This window comes from Geotrypetes seraphini, chromosome 19, assembly GCF_902459505.1.
Source record: "Geotrypetes seraphini chromosome 19, aGeoSer1.1, whole genome shotgun sequence".
In the NCBI taxonomy this organism is placed as follows: Eukaryota; Metazoa; Chordata; class Amphibia; order Gymnophiona; family Dermophiidae; genus Geotrypetes; species Geotrypetes seraphini.
Window position 1 is genome coordinate 11,650,214 of NC_047102.1, and position 17,198 is coordinate 11,667,411.

Here is a 17,198-nt window from a genome sequence, read left to right on the forward strand (position 1 = left end):
AAATGCAGATCCAGAGCCGATATCCAAATTTGCAGCCAATTGAGACACCATTATTGTCTGTCTTCTCTAATCAAGGCATCTGCCCTGTCAGTGTGCTCTTGTGTGCACAATACTGATGGGTAACCAGAACTACCTTCGTTGGTTACACTTTAAACCTTTTGTATCCACTCATAAACCTTGTGTTGATTCATGATGCTATGTCTATACTGGTGAATTTCCATAGGTTTCACTCTCTCTGCCCAAAGAAAGCTTAGTACATGTTGTTCTTCAGTGATGCAATCTTGCAATGGAGCGTCCATGTTTCTGACCTCATGGCTGCCACACGACTAAAGGCTGAGCGCTACATTGTGCATGAATGAACTATCCACCAGACAATGTACGAGTACATGATAGATGTATGATATGTAGTTTATTTTTTGTTTTGCCTTTCCTATTTCTAAATGGAGTTCTTTTATTACTGTGATTGGATTATTACTTTACTGACTTTTATTCCGCCATAACCTCACAGTTCTAGGCGGGTTACAAAAGAGGTATGCTGGACATTTCCAGGAACGTTGCAGGTTTAGGAACTAGATACAAGGCTGAGACTTATTCAGAAGCATGGCAAACGTAGGTACGGTATTGACAAAGTTCCTAAAAAGCAGGATCTTTATATCCCTTTGGAGGCTTTTGTAATCTGGCGAAGTTAACAGGATTTGGGCTAGATGGTGGCCTATTTTCGCTGCCTGAATTGCTGCTAGTAATCCCTCGTATAATCTCTTGCAGTGCGTGCCTTTGATTGTGGGGTGGATAAATGAAGTTTTGAGTTCTCCTTGGTCTGGTTGAGGCGTTCCGGATAAGGCGATCGTTCGGGTAGGTGGAGGTAACGCCATTCAGGGATTTGTAGTTTATTAATAAGTTTCAAGTTTATTAATAAATTTGATAAATCGCCTATTAGATTTGTATAGTAGACAGTAGAATTTGAATAATATTCATGCTTGTATTGGGAGCCAGTGCATGTTTAGGTATGCTGTAGTGATGTGGTCATATTTGCTTAATGAGTAGACCAGTCTAAGGGCCGTGTTTTGAACAGTCTGTAATTGTTTTATCATGCTTACAGGGCATGGCAGGTATAGGATGTTTCAGTAGTCTCGTAGTCCCAAAACTAGGGACTGAACCAGGAGTTGGAATTGCTCCCTGTCGAAGAATTTTCTTATTTATTGTAGGTTCCGCATGACTTCAAAGGATTTCTGGATTGTTTTGTTGATGTTCAGTTGCATGGTGCAGCATCTGTCCATCATCACCCCGAGAAGTTTTAGGGCGAGTTGTATGGGGTATATGGTGGATTTTATTTCTATGTCTGTTGTGGATGGAGTTTTTTTCCTTTTCAAGCAGTAGGAATTTTGTTTTGTCCGTGTTCAGTTTAAGTTGATGGTCTGTCATCCATTTATCAACTGCTTCTATTGTCTTATGCAGTTTTTCTGTTGTGGTGTTAGTTGAGTGGTCAAAAGGAAGGAGGAAGGTAATGCCATCTGCGTAGCCTAATTTGTCTAAGCAGGTACTAAGGGAGATGACGTAGAGGTTAAATAGCATAGGAGATAATGGTGATCCTTGGGGGACACCACAGGGGTTGGACCAGGATTCAGATACTTCTTTGTTTGTTTTGACTTTATAGTTCCTAGCTTGCAGGAATCCATGGAACCATGTGTGAACCCTGCCTGCGATTCCTATTCCTTCTAGTATTTATAGTAGGATGGCGTGATCTACTAAGTCAAATACAGATGAAAGATCTAGTTGTATGACCAGCATTTTCTTTCCTTTGCTTAGGTGTTGTTGGGCTGTATCCAGAAAAGACCCTAGTAGTGTCTCTGTGCTGTAGTTGGACCTGAATCCTGGTTGTGAGGTGGTGGTCTTCTAGGTAGTTAATGAGGTATTGTGCCACTAGGTCTTCCATTAGTTTTACTTATATTGGTATTGAGGTAATGGGACTATAGTTGGAGGGGAAGTTAATTGCACCCTTTGGGTCTTTGGTGATTGGGGTGGTGATTATTTTGCTGAGCTCTTGTGGGAATTGGCCCCCTCTGAACAGTGATTGTTTCTAGTTCATGAGGTGAGTATGAAAATTTGGAGAGGCGGTTTTTTAACAGGTAAGGGGGGGCAGTTGTTAAGGTTGCATGCTGCCTGGCTATATTTTTTTATAGAGTCGGTTCAGGTCTGGCCATTGTATTATTGGAAAGTTGGTTCTATCTGCTGTGGCTGACTCTCTCCTTCTGTGGGTTGTAGTGTGACTTCATCCGGAAGGCTTGGGGTGTTTTCAAATGTGGTTCTGGCATTTGTAATTTTGTTTTTAAAGTATGAGGGGGGAGGTTTCCATTGGTGGTTAGGTAGGGTTTGGTGTCGGTGAGTTCTCTTAATAGCTTGAATAGTTTTTTTGTGTCTTGAGGTTCCGTGCCTACCTGCTTGGTGTAGAATACTTTCCGTTTCTCCTTTAGTTTGGTGTTGTTTCTCCATTCTGTTTTTGTGTTCTTTTTCTCCAGTTTCTTTCGAGTTGTCTGCATCGTCTTTTGAGTAGGAGAAGTTCGCTGTCGAACCGTTTGTCGGCTTATCTGCTGATTCTGTTCTTTATTTGTATTTGGCGCCAGCTCGTCCAGGATTTTCTCACTTAGTGCGCGCCATTGGGCTCTAAATTTGCGATCGCAGGGTTCTAGAATCTGCTTTGGTCCAGAATGTGGGTGAGTCGATGATGATTTGTCAATAACTTGATTATATTGGTAACCGCTTCGATCCTATTTGGCAAATTGAGTGGTATATAAAGATTTTTAATAAACATGTTGCATTTCACTAGCTCTGTTCCGGTTATCGTGCAATTTAACAATTGCCTTTAATTTTTGATTCGCCCTCGTAGTATGAATTCCAGACTGCACCAGTCACACATAGCACTTTTCCATTAGGTTGTAAATAGCTTTCTGTCAAGCCTGATATCCAGGTTGCATAAAGTTACTAGCATGTCATTGTACACTCAACTCAAGTCTACTGGCAGTAGCAAATAAAAACAGTGCACTTCAGATCCTTAATGCCATTGCCAAACCACAAATCCAGCCCACGTCATTATTATATTTCTGGACTTGAGACAGGTTTCCTAATCTGACCCTCTCTTTAGTAGATTTTGAGTTTTGTTTAGCTCCTTCTCTAGCTGAAATATTCATTCTCTTTTCATTTTCAGCAATGGGGCAATATTTAGTTGAATCAAAAGAAGAAAAATATCGTGAGAAAATTGCCCTAGATCATTTGCAGGTTACACTTCTCCCTCCGTATTCGCGTTTTCGATTATTCACGGTTTTTAGCTTGCTGGCTCCTCCCCCCCAAATTACATCAGCTTGCTTAGAGAAATCGCTGATTCCAAGCGTTTATGGAGAAAATCGCTGATTGCCGGCACTTTCTTCACCGTGTTTTGCCTCTCCTTCAGGAACAGGTCAGGTCTCCCGCCATGTTATTTGCGGTTTCACTATATTCACGATGGTTTTTAATAGGGGGGGATTCATTCTCAAATGGATATTATAAGAATATTAAGTGTGATATTTGAGTATAAAATGTTATATTTACTGTTACACTTATTGTAAGTATTGAAAATAATAAAGAAGGGGGAAAAAAAAAAAAGAAAACAGCGAATAACATATGAAAAAGTTATTCACGGTTTTTCTGTATTTGTGGTTCTGTTAATCCCCTATCACACACAGCGAATACAGAGGGAGAAGTATATACTGTATATACTTGCACCAAAGTACTTAAACATGAAGAAATAAAGACCTCAGAGAACTTGCTTTCTAATGCAGTTTCACATGCAGTGTCACATAGGAAAGCTGCTATAGTCATCAGTTTAAAAATCACACTGTTTGCGTTAAACTGTTTTAGGAAGTGGGTTCTCAGAGATCTTTTTTCTCCAGGTTTACCTGGATGCAAGTATATATAAAATGCAAACGTTCTGTGGCGATCTTCTCACTATCATAGCATGGGTGGCGGTAACTGCTCCAATGCTCATAGAATTCCTACGGTCAAATTTGACCTGTCTTGCATACGCTTGTGCGAGCAATATATGTCGCTCATAGAATTCCAATTCCTATGAGCGTCAGAGCAGTTATGCGTTCGTAAAAGAGGGAGTATTTTTTTCTTCTTTTGATTTTGCTGATCTTTATTATAGTGTGCTCTTTGTAATTAATTATTGCTAAAGTAGTTCGATGAATCCGTTCTTTCTTCCCGTGCCGCATAACAGATCCACTCCACGCTTAATGATTGGCAAGGTGTTCTTTACTTCCAATGCTTCATTCTTTTTCTTAAAATATATTTTGTGCGGGTTCATAGTCCTTCAATAATTGCAATGAAATCCTCTTTTGACACTTGCTCTCCATTTCACTCACCACCTTATGGTTTTCCCTTCTTTTCTCCCTTTCTTTTCCCTGCCCTTTGAACCTCTTTTCTTCTGCTGCCTTTATCCCTCCTGACGTAAACATTCTCCTTTTTCCCGGAGGGAAAGGGACAAGGAGAAGAGAAAGCAAAAGGAAACGGAAAGTATGTAGGGTAGTGGTTCCCCCGCCAGCCAGTCAGGATAGCCACAATGAATATTCATGAGAGAGATTTGCATGTGCTGCCTCCATTGCATACAGATCTCTCTCATGAACATTCATTGTAGATATTCTTTAAACATGACTGGCTCCAGGTTAGAGAATTGTGCGGGGACAGAAATCCCACCCATCCTCGCCCGTCCCTGCCAGGATCCTCTCCGTCCCCACCCGTCCCCATCAGGATCCTCTCCATCCCCACCCATCCCCGCCAGGATCCTCTCTGTCCCCACCCATCCCCGCAAGGAATTACCTCTATCCCCGCCCGTCCCCATAAAAAGCAGCAATTACTTCTGACAGGATCATCAATTCCACAGTTTCTTTTGTGTTTGCGCTGCTGTTTTCCTTGTGGAATCTCTTTGGTGGAACCCTTTTCTTTTACTAAGGCTGATGTGTCCATTATATTATATGGACGAACCCTGCTTCCAAAGCCTTCCATCCCCGTGGGAGTCCCGTTGGCTAGAGGGGGGTCCCCTTGGGAGTCCCGTGGGCCAGAGGGGGGTCCCCTTGGGAGTCCCTTGGGTTAGGGGGGGATTCCCGCAGGACCCCCGCGGGATTCCCGTGATCCCCGTTCCCGTGCAGGCCTCTACTCCAGGTTTGGGAACCACTTCCCTACATACTTAGGTCCTCTTTTACAAAGCCACGCTAGCGGCTGCCCTGCGCTAACGGCCCCGAAGCCCATAGAGATTTAAAGGGCTTCGGGCTGTTGCCGCGTGGCAGCCGCTAGCGCAGCTTTCTAAAAGAGGCAGATAGTTTCCTTTTATTATCCCTTCTTATCCCGTTCCCTCTTTTCTTACAATGTTTTGGTCCCTTTCTCGTTCTCCGTCCCCCCTTTCACACTCCCCTTCTTTCTACCTGCGTTTTCAACACAGAACTGCCAGCTCTTATTATGAGCTATTTTGAATGTAAATAGCAATATTTAATGCATTTGCATCTTGACATTAACACTTAACACACTCTGATCTGGCAGCTCTCTCTCCCTTCCTCTTCCCTGACTTCCCATTTCATGCCATTTTAAGCAATTTTACTGCTAAGGCAATGAGATTTATGATGGATTTCAAGGGAAAATATTAAATTCTCACTTAACGGTGCAGCTTGTTCAAATCTGCTTGGTACAAGCAAGTAAAAGCAGAAGAATTTAGTGCAGGATAAAGCCTGAAAACAGTTCTAAGAAGTGCTGGTTTGTGATAAATCTTTTGCTGTGATCTTGTAGCCTCCTTGCTGGGTTTTGTTGTCTGCTGCCAAGCAGTCATCACTGGGATTATCTCGGTCGTATTCAGGCCTGAAAAATAAAAAAAAATCCGTTTTATAGTTCATGCGGAATTCCATGCAAAAAAAAAATTCAAAATTCTGCGCACAAAATGTACAAATTCTGCATGTTTATTTGACAACATTTAAGCAATATTTTTGCTAATTATTCTCCAGAATTTCAGTATAATTCAAGTTTTTCTCGCTCAGTGACTTTCTTCTAGCCGCCTGCCTTAGTAAAAGCCCACCTTAGTGAAGCTTCATTGGTTTCTTTTCGTAGTGCTTCACTTTGCCTTTATGTTGTTGGAAAACGTTTCTGAAAGCTGCCATATTTCAATAAATTCAAAAGAAAAAACTTTTCTATCTTTTGTTGTCTGAGCAGTTTATTTTTCCATTCACTTAGGTCCCTTTTCTTTTTCTTCCTAGGATCACCTGTCCATTTCATGTTTTGCCCCTATCTGTTCTATCCAGCATCTGTCGCGAACCCCCCCCCCCCCCCCAAGCTTCTCCCTCTATTCCCCTGAATCCATTATCGCTCTGTCGGAATCACTTTTCAAGTAATTCCCCTCTCTCAATGCTCTCTCCCCATCAAGCATTCTTCTTCATGTTTGTCCCTCTCCGTGCCTAGTATTACTTCTCTACGTTCAGTCCCCATCTAGGATCTCTTCTCTGTGCCTCTCGGTGTGCAGGATCTTCCACACCTGAGTTAAACTCTCTCCCCTACCGCCTTAAGTCCGCATCTGTCACTCATCCCTCTCACTCTCCCCTATCTTCCCAAGCCGAATCTCTCTCTTCCCCCTCAGCCAGCATCTCACTCTAACTCCCTGAGCCAGCATCACTCTCCCCAGCCAGCATCTCTCACCTTTTTCTCCCCTGCCCTCCGAGCCAACATCCTTCTCCCCATTCATCCCTAGCCAGCACTCTGCCTTTTTCCTATCCTGTCTACATCTATTAGTGCCATAGTAATAGTTAAAAAAAATATGGGCCCTGGTTACAAACCATCTACGGACTTTGCACCTGTCTTTTCTGTAGGCAAATGTTTGCTGGAAAGCAATGCATGTAAATTTAAAAATCCAATATATGTGCTTTGTTTAACTAGACTGCCTTTTCTCAGCTCTGTTATTTCTAGAGCTCTACCAGACCTACACAGCGCTGTACAGAGTCACAAAAGAGACAGTCCCTGCTCGACTCTAAATCCAGCAAAAATGTTGCAGCCAGGCCAATGTATCTGAGTAAACACTTTCAAAATTACCCTCATTCTGGTTTGGTCTGGTCACAGAATATGCCATATTTTGTTGCTCTAGCAGCTGTTTCCTCTGCTTTCCCCCCCCAAGATCTTACAGAAATATTCATGCTTTCTTTTGTGAGAAAGCTTTTATGTTCTCTGTCGGCTTTGGGAAATGTGCATTGCTCTCTTTGTATTCTATGCAGGTCTTTCTGGTTTTGTTTTGGGGTTTTTCCCAGTGTCTCATTGTATCTAGAGTCTATCTTCTTGGAGTTTTCTTTGAAGCACTAAAAGTTAGCAGTTCTCTCTCTGGGTGTTACTGAATAAATATCTTTTCTGTACGGACAGAATGGGAGAAAGTCCTTATTCTGTAGATTACACCAAAAATCAGCACTCGGAGTTAAGATGTTGTGAGATTTTAATGGTGGAGAAAGCTCAGCTTAGGGGCAGTAAGTTAGGATCCCATGAGGCTATGGTGGAGGGGTGAGCACGGTTTAGGATAATGTTTAAAAATCTTGAGATTGTAATACTGGTCTAAGCTGAGCCTGGGGAGTGAGTAAGGATCCCAGGATACTACAATACTGCTAAGCTCTGTCCCTTTTCCCTGAAGCTTACAGTCTAGTGAGAAATTATTCTCTCTTTTGACTTGCTGTGAAGACCCAGCTTTATATCTGTCTTAATCAAAGAAATCAAAACATACTTATTCAAAAAACACGTCCTTACTCTCTCCCCGCATTAACAACACACTATACAACTCCTCGAACCACTCCTACCAAAAATATTCAGATCCCTACATAACCATCTACCATCTGCACCCAATACCTCTACTCCAGAAATGTTAGATAACTTTCTTCTTTCCCCTAATACACTGTTATTCCCCTCTGTATCTAGTAATCACCTATTGTCATTACCTATGTAATTATACCGGAAAAATTCCCCACTGTTATCCCTAAACTACCTTCAATGTTAGGTAACGCTCTTCTGTTACCTGAATTTATTGTTACTCCCCACTGTATCCTGTAACTACCTAAATCTGGCTATGTAATTCTATCAGAAAAATTCCAGATGTCTCTAATTCTGTAACATTCTACCATAACATGTAATTTACTTGAATCGTTGTATATGTAATTCTCTCGGTAATGTCCAGATCTCTTCTAATTGTAATCCACTTAGAACCACAAGGCACAAGCGGAATAGAAATCACTAATGTAATGTAATGTTAATATTTGTTTTAAATTGTATTGCATAACATAACAGATAACTTCTGTACCGCATAACTTGTAAGTTCTATGCGGTTAACAAAGTTAAAAACAATATTATAATTATAACATTGTATTATAATGTAAACCGCTTAGGTCTGTAATATGCTGATGCGGTATAACAAATGCTAATAAAACATATAATCATTAAGAATAATTATTTAGGAAACAAATATGTTTTCAGCTGATTTCTAAAATGATAGTAGGCCTCTGAACTCAGTAATAGAGACTTCAAGTCCTTATCCCAGACTGCTGCCTTAAAAAGAGAGAAGACGTTGATGAAACTTTTTATGATGGCAAACTTTTACCAAAGGAAAATGAAAAAGACCGTGAGATTTTCCCATACGAGTTGAATGAGCAATGGCGAATGAATCCACTTAAGTAGCTGGGAGATAAACCAAATAAGTCTTTATAACAAAGGCATCCAAACTTAAATTTAACATGGGCCTCGACAGGCAACCAATGAAGTTCCCGATAATAAGGGGACACATGATCGGACTTCTTTAATCCACAGATGAGACAGCCCATCTAGTCTGCCCATCTGCAACATCCACTATCTCCTCCTCTCCCTAAGAGATCCCACGTGACTGTCCCAGGCTTTCTTGAATTCAGACACAGTCTTTGTCTCCACCACTACCAGGAGACATCTGCCTCCTTTTCGGTAAAAAAGTATTTCCTTAGATTACTCCTGAGCCTATCACCTCTTAAACTTCATCCTATGCCCTCTCATTCCAGAGCTTCCTTTCAAATGAAAGAGACTCGACTCATGCGCATTTACACCACATAGGTATTTAAACATCTCTATCCTATCTCCCCTCTCCCGCCTTTCCTCCAAAGTCTACAGATTGAGATCTTTAAGTCTGTCTTTCCTTGTTGCTCACAATTCCTTCTCTTCATACCCTGTTCTTACCTTAGCACAGGATACATAATGCAGTTGAGATCAGAGGAAGCTTCTGTATTATGACAAACCCAAGTAATGTCAGTTTTGCAGACTGGGATGCAATGAAGTCTGACAGCCCATGTCTCAGAGCTTCTCTCTCTCTTCTCTGCCAACAAGAATGTACCAGACTTCGTGAGAACAAAGCTTTAGTTTTTTAAAGTGATAGGAGAATATGTGGGGAGGAAGAGTGTTGAGGGGTCAGAGTAGTTCACACACTGCCACAGCCCTTCTCAGTGAAGGACTAGAAAGGATTCATGGCTTACAATGCCCATTGCTTGAGTCTGATAATCCCAAACTTCCTTCCCAGCAGTGGTCACAAGTATAGCCCTGCAAAATGAGGAGAGTTCACTGCCATCTCCCACTTTCCATTGTGACACTTGCCAGAAGAAATCAGGAACCAGGGGCAGCTCTCAGCGATGGAGCCAATCAAACATGAAAAGAGACGGAGACAAGGCAGTGTGTCTCTATCTGATAGAATCACGGCAAGCTAACGTCCAAAGGAAAAGACTACCCTTGAATCATAAACTGAGCTCTGCTGCACTTTCCCTTATTGATTCTGTGAGTTCTGTGATTTTCAGCTTTTCTGGAATTGATTTTGGAATGACAAGTGAAGCTCCTGCGTATATCCCTGCCTGATGGGATTTTAAGCTAAACCTAATCTACAAATATCTCATTTCTTTTCCTTCCCTTCGTTTGAAAACATTGTTTTAGTGAAATGTGTCTCAGCTGTAAATGTCTCGTTGGAATCATCGCAGCCCTTTTAACAAGAAAAACATACAGTGATGGCATTGTACAAGGGTTTCCCAGACCAAATGCGTTTGTCATCCTTTCACTCCATCAAAGTAGAACTTATGATGTCACTCACTTAGCATTATGTTCCAAACTATCCCTCAGAATAGGTTGCCAGTTTTCAAACAGTCTCTCAACCACATTTAGCACCTGAGAGCCCATCTAATATATCTGGGTTGGCAAGAGTAGACCTCCAACAAGATTCCCAGAACTGTCCTATTTTATTCTAAACCTCCCCCCTCCTCAAAAAAAAACAAAAAAAACCCTGAAAATGTAACCCATTACAAGGTATAGAAAAAAAGGCGAACAGGAACTAAGGGCTAGATTCACTAAGGCCTATCCGTGAGGGATCCGATCTGTGGCCAGGGGGGCTTATTCATGAAGCGATCGGAATTACACCCCCAACCCACCGCACGGATCGCTCTCTAGCGATCCCGATGCATGTGCAGACCATCTTCTTTGCCTGTAGATGGTCTGTGGCATGCGCTGGCCCTCAGTGTCTGGCAGAGCTGGAAACTTTTTTTAAAAAAAACTTTTTAATACTTCGCGAGCCCATGGTTTTAACCCACAGGTTAAAACCACGGGCTCGCACCGCAGGGAAGGGCAGGAGAGTCAGGGCGGCAAGAGAAGGAGATTTGGGGCGAGAGCAGGGCGGCGTGTCGGGGCGGCAAGAGGAATTTCAGGGCAGAGAACAGGGCGGCGAGAAGAGAGTCGGAGCAGGAGATGCAGTCGGAAAACATGTGAGCAACTGGTCCCCAGCAGTTGCTTCTTTTGTTGATCGGCCAGCCCAGTCGGTGTTCCAGATTTGTTTAGTGAATTGCCGCCCGACTACATTTGCATGCCGTTCCCCCTCATTTGCATGCGTGGATCGGATAGGAAGTTGCTCAGCACCAAGGTTAATGAATTGGGTCGGGGAATAACCGGGTCGCAAAGTGGTCGGGACATGATTGGTGTCCTTAGTGAATCTAGTCCTAAGACCAGTATTAAAAGGAATAGCCCAGCTGATACCAGATCTTGAACAAAATTTCTCTGTTTTAACGTGAGAAGAACTTCCCAGCTTTCAGCTGCGATTTGCTTTTGCAGAGAAGCCTGAAAAGCTTTAATTATGATGATTTGTTAAAGAACTTTTCTGTGGGTGCCAAGGAAGGGTCCTGTATCTTCTAAGCCGAAATGGGGGTTGTGACATCTCTTATACCAGCGATGCTGATAGCAATCTCAGAAGCTGTCTGCTAATAGAGTTTGATTTCACAAGTCCTGAGTCCCCGTTAAGATTAAAGAAAAAACTGAATATCAGTGAGAACTTTCTGATTAGGAAATTGACAGCAAAAGCCAAAGCTTCTAATGAGTGGTAATAGGATTTTGGAACAACACATTGTGAAAAGATTATTAATATGATCCTAAGAAAAGATAAGGTGTGTTATTGTCCCCTTCTCTTCAGGTAGGATTATTTAAATTCTCTCTCACTCCACTGGTAAAGAGGACTGCATTTAAGCTGAGAGCTCTTATCTTATCCAATGTCTTGTGCTAATCTTTTTTTGTATGTCCATGCTTTGTATTTCTTGTCCTTTACTGAGAGCATAGCAGACCCTCTTGAGTAATAGTCAAAAAGTTGGTCAAGAAATTTGCTAATTAAATAATTACTTAAAAATTGTAAAGGATACACCCAAAGTATTATAAGTTAAAGGTACTTTTTGGGGTTTGAAAAGGGCATGAGATAGGGTTGACAACTTACCTGAAGTGGCCAACTGAGGCTAGTTCTGGAACTGATGCAGAAAGCACAGATGGGTGACGTCATTCACGGAGCCCGGCATGGACAGTGCAAAAGTGCACTGTCACTTTAACTTCTATAGAAGTCTCGTGACTGCCTGTGAGTGCCTTTCTGCCCGACACTGACTCGCGGGAACCATCAGTTCTTAGTCTTCCGTGGAGCTAAGAAGTTGTATTTGGAGCATCTCCAAACGTGCGTTTGTTCTTCCATTTTTTTTTTTTTTGCCTTTCCATATTTTTTCCTCTTTATTTTCTTGATCATTTTGTTTCCCTACTGTGTTAATTTATTTTCATTGAATTTTTTCATTTTTCGATTTTGGGGCCTTTGGGCTTTTTTCATCCGCTTCAGAGGCCGACTGCATTGATCAAATTTTGGGTTCTGATTCATTTGAGCAGCGCTACAATTAAGTCCGTCAACCTCACTGCGGCTCTTTTCCATCAATGTCCAAGGCTCCCCGCAGATTTAAAAAGTGTCCTCGGTGCAACAGATTTGCACAGTTGCCATGAGATATGCACAAAGGGGTTCAGGGCAGTTAAAGGCAGTATTTAAATTACTGAGAAATAAAATAAATAGAAGTTACCATTCATGTTACATGTGAATGCCCAGTACATTAAATGAATGGTAATGAGGCCATCAGGTATCCCTCTACAATGCACTGGAGTATATAAAAACATAAGAATGATCCATCAAGCCCAGTAGCCCATTCTCACGGTGGCCAATCCAGGTCACTAGAACCTGGCCAAACCCAAAGAGTAGCAATATTCCATGCTACCGATACAGGGCAAGCAGTGGTTTCCCCCATGTCTTAATAATAGACCATGGACTTTTCCTCCAGGAAATTGTCCAGACCGTACTTAAAACCAGCTTGGTTATCTGCTCTTACCACAACCTTGGCACTTATTCATTACTAGTCTTTAAGTCCGTTACATTAACGGGTGCTAGAATATGTGTGTGTCTGTCTTTCTTTTTCTCTCCTTGGCTGCTCTCTGTCTCTCTTTCCTTGGCTGTCCACCACCACCCCTTGCCTGCTCCCCCTGTCCAGCAGTAGCCCTTCTCCCTTCCTTTTACCTCCCCCCCTGTCCAGCAGCACCTCTTCCCTGCTCCCCCTATACTGCAGCACCCCTTATCTGCTCTCCCTGTCCAGTCCGGTGATCTCCAGCCATCGGGCCGGCTCCTGTAGGAAGTCTCGTTCCTGCCCTATCCCCGCCAGGCGTGTGAGCCTGCTCCGCCCCCTCCCGACCTGCCGGGAGTATTTGAATTCGACCCGACAATTCCTGTTGAGAGAGCCTCTCCTCACCGGACTCAGCGATGGAAGGGTTGGATGGGAGGGTCAACCGGGGTTTGGGTGCGCCAGGGAGGGGTGTGCCGGGGGAGCGACAACGAACTGTGCCTTACAGTGAGTGAGGGGGGGATTTGAAGCGCGCATGCGCACTTCTACCTGCCACGGACATACGGATCACGGAACACGCAGATAGGAGTGTGCATGGGTGCTTAGGGTTTTATTATTATAGATTGAAACAGGTCTAGCCTCAAACATCCAAATTGTGCCCTGGACATTTTCAACAATGTTCCGTTATTGCAGAAAAACACCCAAATCATGCCCGCCCAAGTCCTGCCCATGCCCCCACGCCTCCAACATGCCCTCTTGAGATTTAGATACGCTGCACATGAGCCACATAGAAAACTGTCTACTGTTTTGAAACTAGTGATTTGGACGGTTTGACCAGAAAACCATTTTTGGATGTTTTTGGTTTTTCCAAAAGAGCCCCATCATCTGGATCCTGATCCAGCACTGGAATACAGAAAAATTCACCGCCTTTCTGAAATGTTGAAGCTTTGTGATTTGGAAAGAGTGTTTAGAACAAAAGTGGTTTGAAAAGGATGTCTTGTAAAGAAGATCTTTAAAGAGTGTCAAAGTAGCCTTGTAACGTTCACACAGCTCACTGGATGATGGGTTTTACCATATTTAGAAGAAAGACAAATGAATTATTAACCTGATAGAGGACTGGACTTGAAATAGGTTTAAGACCTGTAGCCCTTTCAGGACCAAGGGACATATTTGTCCCATAACTTTAAAATCCTATAAATTTTGATTGGGATAGTCTACAGTTCTAAATTTGATATGTACGGATTCCATATGATACTGCCTTTATGTAAACAAACTGGTTCCGACATTCATTCATTAGCGTCGTTGCCAGATTGACGAGAAGATTCACTTGCCACACTGTCCATAAGCCAGAAGTGTGATTTTTTAAATAAAAATAATGATATTTCACAAAAAAAATCAATTTTTTGGCATCTGCAAGCCCTTTTTACCATAAAAATGTCGTCAAAACCACAAAAATTGGCCTACGATCCTTATGGTCCTGAAAGGGTTAAGAGGTTCCATGACCCTTAATTTATCTGATGTCCTCTTATTCCCCCATATAAACAGGGGATTTTAACACATGCACATGAAAAATTTACTGCCAGAACCAGGGCAGCATAGAAGGGTTAGTGGACAGAATTTAATGCGTTTTTGGAATTTACTATCGGTTTTTCCTTTTTTTTTTTTTTTTCCTGTGACCAAAGCAAGTACCTGCGACTTTAAAAGGTAGAACAAGAAGAGCTCTGGTGGAGATGTCCGATGAAAATGAAAGTACTACCATACCTCTGCAACTCTAGCCTCCCCCAAATTTTGCGTGCAACGCATATTAGGCTCCCTTTACAGAGCCGCACTAGCAATTTCTGCAGGGCAAATGCGACGAAGCCCGTTCAGGTCCTAGGAGCTTCATCGCATTCGCCGCGCAGGGATCACTAGCACGGCTTTGTGAGGTTAGTATTTATGCAGAGCGCGGCATTCCAATTCTTGCGCAGATGTGTGCTGGCGCTTTCATTTCTTCGGATGTGTGCACCGAGTGAAGCCGCCCTTGCCGCCAAACCCTTATGCGCATGTGTCTGGCACGCTTTGCCTGATTACCACGCAAGTGATGCATACTTTGAATTTGCATCTCATTTGCTCACTGCATTGCTGGCAAATATTTTCTTGTCAGTCTCGCAGTAAAAGCCACATATTTAGCCCTAGGCACGTGGTTTTCTGTATCAACCCCTCATTTCTAAATTTGGTGCACTGCATACATGGATTTCTAATTCTAATTTTCTTTTTGTAGAGGAATCCATGCATGCAATGGGGAAGAAACAAGGATTAGATCAAGCTGTTTGACTGGCATGAGATGAAGTGAAAAAGCTATTTAAAGTGAGTAGATGTGATGCAGAATTAACAGAGCAGTCTCATGTCTAACTGGTGACACAATTCTTATGTCACTCGGCTCTTGAATATTCCTTAGGTTTTCCTCTGTTTTGATGCTTGCCGAATGCAGATTGCAAAACAGAGAGAAGTCCTAGGACATGAGGAAATGTTACCAATGTGTAATACCCACAAGCACGAGGAAAACTGGTTTCTTATCACAATTTGCAGGAGTAAAGATTGGGTAAAGTATATAGATATCGTCAACAGGGCAGCTATTTTACGCTAATTAACTCATTAATCTGTGTATTGATTTAGTCATTCTTGTAACGCTTTTAAATTTAAAATTCTAAAACTGGTAATACCATTTTTCCAAAACACCCTGAGCTTCTATCTCAACAGAAAACATATATCTTGTAATAAAATCATAAAACAGAAATTGCTAGATTATAACCTACTTCCTGTTCTATTCCAATGATGGCAGCTAAGCACTAATTGATCCATCCAGTATAGGTCATGCATTTGATATACTGCCTTTCTGTGGTACAGCAAAAATGGTTTACATATTACAAACGGGTGCTTTCTCTGTCCCTTAGTGGACTCACAATCTCATGTACCCTTGTTCCCATTTCCAGTGCTCAGAATAAGGAAAAAATAAGGCAACATCTGTCTCATGGCCTCCATGCCCTGGGTCTTTACCATTCTGTGTTCATGAGCAGACACATTCCAGTACTTACTGGTGGTCAGATCTACAGCCCCCTCCAGTATCTCTTACTGAAATGCTTCACCGTGTTCTTACCATTGGTCGCTGTGAGGAAAATTTTATAAGCATTTTACATGCTTAAGGGAGATGCTTTTAAATGACCACAGCACATAGATATATCAAAGTGGGGGGCACAAAAACATTGCCCGCACTTTTATGCAGTATACACACAGTTCCCAGGGATGGCTTGTGGACAGAATAGATCGATACGTGTGTATTTTATTAAATGCCCACACATGCGCTGATTCCTTCTAGCATCTGCAGAGAGTTACTTCGGTCTTTGAGTTGTCTTTTAGAGAGGTACATGATGCGTATGTGTTCTTTGTAAAATAGGCCTGGGATCAAGCACGTTGATATCCAAGGCAGCCTGCTCTAAAAACTGCTCTCTCAACTAGTCCCAAGCATTGCTGGCCTCCACTCATCCACCATTTTCAGCATCGCTAAATATTTCCCCCTGTTTAATCACGCTTTATTTTGCTTGGTCTTTATGACCCATTTGTCTTCAGATTTATTTTTCTGTGGGGAATTATACCTTCCTGTAATGCAGGGGTAGGCAATTCGGGTCCTCGAGAGCCGGAGCCAGGTCAGGTTTTCAGGATCTCCACCATGAATATGTAGGAGATGGATTTGCATGCACTGCCTCCTTGAGATGCAAATCCATCTCATGCATATTTATTGTGGAGATCCTGAAAACCTGACCTGGCTTCAGCTCTCGAGGACTGGATATCCACAATAAATATGCATGAGATAGATTTGCATCTCAAGGAAGCAGTGCTTGCAAATCCATCTCATGCATATTTATTGTGGAGATCCTGAAAACCTGACCTGGCTTCAGCTCTCGAGGACTGGATATCCACAATAAATATGCATGAGATAGATTTGCATCTCAAGGAAGCAGTGCTTGCAAATCCATCTCATACATATTTATTGTGGAGATCCTGAAAACCTGACCTGGCTCCGGCTCTCGAGGACCGGAATTGCCTACCCCTGCTGTAATGCATGCAAATCTGCTAAATATCTGACTGTCTCTATCACATCTATCTGTTTTCTTTTGTTTAGGATGTACATTTGGGGGGGTTTGTGCTACTGATGATGGAACGCCATTTCGCCAAGTCCAGGGTACTCATACCTGTCCCTCTTCCCTGCTGAGAGTTCATCTCTGCTGTTTTCATCTTCATAGTGCTTTCCACTTGCTGCTTCATTCACAGGTTCTTGTGTTGACTTTTGCCTAAATGCCTTAAGCCACAGGTAGGGAACTCCGGTCCTCGAGAGCCGTATTCCAGTCAGGTTTTCAGGATTTCCCCAATGAATCTGCATGAGATCTATTTGCATGCACTGCTTTCAATGCATATTCATTGGGGAAATCCTGAAAACCCGACTGGAAT

General features: G+C 42.5%; 2 protein-coding genes across 4 annotated transcripts in view; one reads left to right on the forward strand and one right to left on the reverse strand.

Annotated features, from left to right (window-relative positions):
* LOC117352329 (transmembrane protein 263-like) overlaps window positions 1–17,198 on the forward strand; it is a 169,039-nt gene that overhangs the window by 120,346 nt on the left and 31,495 nt on the right. The window lies entirely within an intron of this gene.
* CHST1 (carbohydrate sulfotransferase 1) overlaps window positions 5,210–17,198 on the reverse strand; it is a 144,528-nt gene continuing 132,539 nt past the window's right edge. For all 3 annotated transcript variants that reach the window (XR_004537662.1, XR_004537652.1, XR_004537651.1), the window contains one exon: window positions 5,210–5,877. The gene's annotated coding sequence lies outside the window, so the exon portion shown is untranslated. The remainder of the gene's footprint in view (window positions 5,878–17,198) is intronic.